This window comes from Zingiber officinale, chromosome 2B (genome assembly GCF_018446385.1).
Source record: "Zingiber officinale cultivar Zhangliang chromosome 2B, Zo_v1.1, whole genome shotgun sequence".
Taxonomy (NCBI): Eukaryota; Viridiplantae; Streptophyta; class Magnoliopsida; order Zingiberales; family Zingiberaceae; genus Zingiber; species Zingiber officinale.
The window spans coordinates 58,578,295-58,584,194 of NC_055989.1; the positions used below are offsets into that span (position 1 = coordinate 58,578,295).

At 40.9% G+C, this 5,900-nt stretch overlaps 1 non-coding gene across 1 annotated transcript; it reads left to right on the plus strand.

The window, feature by feature from the left end:
- Positions 1-4,007: 4,007 nt before the first annotated feature.
- On the plus strand, positions 4,008-4,117 carry LOC122049864. Its single transcript, XR_006131114.1, has one exon. It is a non-coding gene; the product is annotated as a small nucleolar RNA R71 (small nucleolar RNA).
- Positions 4,118-5,900: the final 1,783 nt, after the last annotated feature.

Genomic DNA, 5,900 nt, shown 5'->3' on the forward strand with positions numbered 1-5,900 from the left:
TCTGGCGAATGTTCAACTTCATGTAGTGATTCTTGGGTGCTCGGCTCCATATCACAAGTCCCTACACTTACATCTTCAATTCTTGGTGATTCTTGAGGTAATGCTTCCAGTAAGCATTCCCCTACACTTATATCATCTTCTGCAACAATACCTGCATCATTCACATCATCTAAAGCAACACTATTAGTAGAATCAGAAATCTGAACAACTACATCATCACAAATAAAACTAGAAAATTGTTGTGAAGAAATAGAAGTAGTGTCAGGCCTGACAAGATCTCCACAATCCACCTCTTCACTGGCTCTTTGTGCTTGTAACTGATTAATAGATGATGCTATCTGATCTAACTGACTCTGTATATTCTGTATCCTTGCAAATTGTTGCTCTTGATGCTCTCTCATTTGTTGTATAACTTCATTGCATTTCCACATTGATTCTTCAATTTTTTCTTGTGCATCCTCATACCTATTCTGTTGCTCCATAGGTAGGTAGGACTGAGTCTGAGGCTGATAGTAATTATTCTCCATCCCATCTCCAAAATACGGATAATATGGATCCATGGTCACATGAATTTCCTGTTCTTACACTGAAACACTAGCAAATAAAATCAGAAGACTCAGGAACAAATAAAATCAAACACATGGATATAAACATGAAAGCGTTCAAAACAATCCTAAAATTACTACAATGCTTATAAAATCCCCGGCAACGGCGCCAAAATTTGATGTAGCGAGAATCTGTCACTTGCGCTAATCAAATTAACAAATATATATTTCACTGAACCCCTTAATTAAACAATAATGTTGTAGTAACGAGCCCAGGATCGATCCGAGGAACCAACGGTAGAATGTAATTTAGGATTATCTTTTATTCCTATTTTTGGGATTTTCGATATAAAGATGGAATTGGGGGGATTTAAGCTTTGAATCTAAATCTAACAGAGGAAAAACACAGCAATAAAGAGATTAATCTAAAGCAAGAGTAAAACCTAACTATGTGCCAATAATCAAACCTCAACGTATTGTCACTCTACGTTGTGATTAAACCATCGACACACACTTAAACTAAAGATAAAATAGCAAGACACAATTAAATCTGATCTAAACAGAAATGAAACCCTAACTTAGAATTTAAACACTAAACAAGTAACCAAGCTTCAAAGAAGTCTTAAACTAAGCTTCAATTAAGTAAAGAAATGCTAAACTACTTGCTAAAACATAACAACCACTAAATAAATCTATAAAAATCTGTTGAACAGTAAGAAAAAGAACTAGAATGAAATAAAAACCAATCCTCTCACAATCAACTCACACACTTCATACTCTTGCCGTCACACAAGAGTACCAAAATCGAAACCACCCAATTTCGGACCTCAGTGGAGATTCTAAGCTGCAAATCAGTTCGAGGAATGCTCACAAGTGCCGACGGACCACCCCCGACACGCTGGAAACAACCCGAACCCAAGAAAATGCCGAAAATGCTGGAAATTTGCTACCGGAGCTCTCTGGATCTTAAGTGAAAATGTGGACTGCGGATGAGCGTCGAATGAAGCTCAATAACGCCGGCGGACCACCTCCAAGCGTCACTGATGGGAATCGGGGCACAGATTTGGAAGACCACCTCCAAATTTGGCGAAAACAGAGAAGTCGCCGTGAGTAGATTTTCCGCCGGAGAGAACACTCGCCGGTGCTCCAGATGATCGGGATGAGCTGCTAAGAAGTCTTCCACCAAGGTAAAAGCTCGGGAGGATGATCGGAGAAGGAAAGGGGCCGGAATCCAGAGAAATGCCGCGGGGACGAAGCTGCTATGCGTGGAGGATTCGACGAAGGCACTGTAGCTACTGTAGCTTCTATTTAAATCAGATCTGGATCTGAACGGACGGCCAGGAGCAATTTGGAGCTAAATCAACGGTAAAAGCTTGCCCAAAATCTGATCCAAAGGTACTGATCTTGATCTAGAGTCTGGATCTACCCTCCCTTAGGTCGGATCGATCAGATCATCACTGGATGGCCCAGATCTGCCGATCTTCAATGAACGGCCCAGATTAATCTGGCTGGATCAATGGCTGGATGAACTCAGATCTGGATCAAAACTTTTGGATCTTCATCAATGGCTTAGATCTGATCCCCATTAGGTTGGATCGGCCAGATCTTCAACGGATGGTCCAGATCTGTCCTATTCTTGATGAACGACCCATAGTGCTCCAAAGCTTGATCTTCTTGTTTGAACTCCGATTCGAGCCCAATTTCGGTCCAAATAGATCCAAATTCAAGATCCTTTGATGCCTATAAAATAATAATCAAATATTAGCATCAAATAATATAAAAATAAAGTAATTTGCAATTAAGTCAAAAAATACACACAATGCACAAAATGTGATGTAACCATGATTTTAACATATGAAATCAACATCAAACCATGCATATATGAATCAAAATAATGTAGTAAAATCATGGTTATCAATCACCAGGGATAATTTGTGACTTTTCACATCGATGAGGGCTCCAACGGTGGCAAGGAATGATCTTCCAAGGATGATTGGGATCTTGGGATCCTCCTCCATATCCAGGGCAACAAAATTTGCGGGAATGATGCATCCGCCTATCTCTACTGGCATATCTTCCACTATACCCATTGGGTATCTACATGAATGGTTAGCCAATTGTAGTGCCATAGTAGTAAGTCTGATATTTTGGAGTTCTAGTTTCTTGCATAATGAGTATGGAAGTAGGTTGACACTCGCTCCCAAGTCGCAGAAAGCCCTATGTATGAGCTCAGAGCCTATTTTACACGGTATAGAAAAACTTCCTAGGTCCTAGAGCTTCATGGGAATGTCTGCCGTGAGTAGAGCGCTGCACTTCTCCGTCAATGCTACAGTCTCGAAATCGCCCTTCTATCTTCTGTTAGATTGAATACCTTTTAAAAATTTGGCAAACTTTGACATTTGGTGCAGTGCGTCTATCAGAGGTACTTCAATGCAAATTTTTTTAACCTTCTTAAGGAATCGGTGGAACTCTTCATCTTTTTGGGATGTTATTAGATTTTGAGGGAAAGGAATCGTCTGGTTTTGTGGGGGAAGTGGAAGAGTCCCTTCAACTTCTTTGGTAATCTTCCCCCTATCCTTATTCTCGACCAAATTAGGGATGAGAGGAGAGGGCTCTTCTTCTAATTCAATTCCTTTTTGAGCAGTCATCTGGAGATCTCCCAAAGTCCGTCCGCTCCTTCGCTCAATGCTGTTGCAATGTTCCACCAGGTTCATGTCGGGCTTTCTCGGAAATGTTCCTGGAGTTCTTGAAAAGAACTGGGCTATCTGGGCGATCTGGCTATCTTGCATCTTTTAATACTTTTCAGAATTCTCCATTCTTTGATTCAATTGCTTAATTTCGTTCTTCATTTCTTTTTGCTCCAAGAGAGTTTCTTCAAGCATCTTTTCAATTCTGGATAGTTGAGAGGATTGCTGTTGTTGATGAGTTTGTTGTCCAGATTAGTAGCTTTGTTGCCCAAGTTGGTAGCTTGGCTTTGTTGGTCCTTGATCTTGATTGTCCCGGTAAGAAAAATTTGGATGGTTCCTCCACCCAGGGTTGTATGTGTTGGAGTAGAGATTATTTTGCCTTTGGTTATATCCGACTATCACATCGCATTGGCCTTAGGGGCAAGTATCTTGAGCATGATCCAAACTTCCACAAGTTTCACATACACACACTATTGCATTGGCTGTGTTGTTCCTCATAGTCTCAAACTTCTTGGTCAGAGCATCCAGCTTTGCAGACATAAGCGTGATTGCATCTACATCAAATTTTCCTGATGCCTTGACTGGATACCCAGGGAAAGAACCTCCAGATCTCTCGGTTGCCCACTGATAATGGTTCTGGGCCACATTCTCTATTATCTCTTCCGCTTCATCAAGGCTCTTGTTCATCAACGCCCCTCCTGCTGTAGAATCGAGGGGCACCTTTGTGTGATAGTTGATTCCATTGTAGAATGTATGTAGCACCAACCACTTCTCGAGGCCATGATGGGGGCACTGTCTCAGCATACTCTTGAATCCGTCCCATGCTTCGAATAACGATTCTGAGTCTATCTGTTTGAAGCTTGAAATTAAATTCCTCATGTGCGCAGTTTTACTCGGCGGGTAGAATTTGTCCAGAAATTTCTGCTCACACTGCTCCCAAGATGTAATGTTGTTTGCTGGTAAAGAATTAAGTCACTGCTTGGCTCTGTCTTTCAAGGAAAATCCAAAAAGAAGTAGCCTTACTGTTTTTGGCGAGACCCCATTCACTTTTATAGTGCTACAAATCTCATAGAAAAGCTCCAAGTGATGATTTGGATCATCGTGCAGTCCTCTTCCAAATTGATTTTGCTGGACTATGTGGATTACTGTAGGCTTGATTTCAAAATTGTTGACTTCAATTGGTGATCGGGTGATACTAGACCGAAGCCCTCGTGCATAAGGTGCTGCGTAGTCCTTCAAAAGCTTATTAGCCATTTCGGAAGTTTCTTGTTCTGTTTGGAGTATTTACAAGTTTCTTCTCCTCAAGTAAGTTCTATCAATTTCTGGATCGAATGGCAGAAGTTTTCCTGAAAGATTAGCTCTTCGCATGACAGAACAAGATATTGAATAATCCAAGTATAGAGTAAAAGAAAGAGTTAATTTTTTTTTATGTTTTAATAAGAATGCAGAAAGTAAAGCGAAAATAAAGAAAAGATAAAGTCTAGTCTAATCCAATATGATTATCACTAATATTATAGACGCAGTCCCCGACAACGACATCAAAAACTTGTTACGCTTCCGCAAGTGCACAGATACGTCGTCAGTAATAAAAGATTATCGATCCCACGAGGACAGGTTATAAGCACTAGCGATTGTTCACGTAGAATTAGCTAAACTACCGATGGTTGTAGGTGAACTATTTCTTAAGAAGAAAAGAACTTGGAAATTAGATGTGAGAACTAGTGAGAGAGAGAGAGAGAGTTTTACTCTGCTTGGGAAGAGCTCTAGGAGTTCGGTTTCATTGTGATGATAGTTGATGTATCATGTTCTATCCTTTCCTCATTGTCAATCAACACGTACTCATCGAAAGTTCAAGTTACTACCCTTAAGCACTAAACAGAGAAGATTCTTGTGAAATCCTGTTACAGTTAACCCCTCATACTAGGGCGCCTTGGTAGATCACAAGAATGTGAATCTGATCGGTATCATTAAGGATAGAGATAGGGGTTTGGTTTGGTTTCCAACTTCCTTGTGAGGAATTGCCTCTCCTTTCAAGGGAGTATTCTAGATGTCCATGAACGGGTTATGCCTATCACTAGGGCCTCTCTGGTATACGATCTAAGATCCTATCTTTACGAAATTAGCAATTTCTATACAATTAATTAATACGACATGATAATCTGAAGCAAGTTTCATGCATATCAAATAGAAACAAGACAAGTAAAATTATTCAATGAGAAAAATGCATAAAAATGAGTCTTACATCAATACCTATCCACAACTACTCCCTGATCCTAAAACAAAGAATCTACTCCATAGACGCAGGAGAAAAACCCGAAGTCATAGTATAATTAGACATATAATCCCAACAAGAAGAGAGAGGGAAAAGAGATGCTTATTCAATGTCGTCCAGTGATCTTCGGATCTAATCCTTTGCTTCTGGAGTTGATGCGGTGATGGAGGTGATCTCAGATCGTCGAACAGAGGTCGTAGAACGATACCAAGGTATATCTCTCTCTGACGGCTCGCCCCCCCCTTTGGAGAAGGGTTAAAGGTCCTTTTTATAGAATAGGGCACGGGCGCCACATGACTCGTGCCACGGCCGTGCGAGATCCACACGGCCAACTCCTCCCTCTCTTCGGGTAGAGTGGCACGACCGTGCGAGATCCGCACGACCAACTTCCTCTTC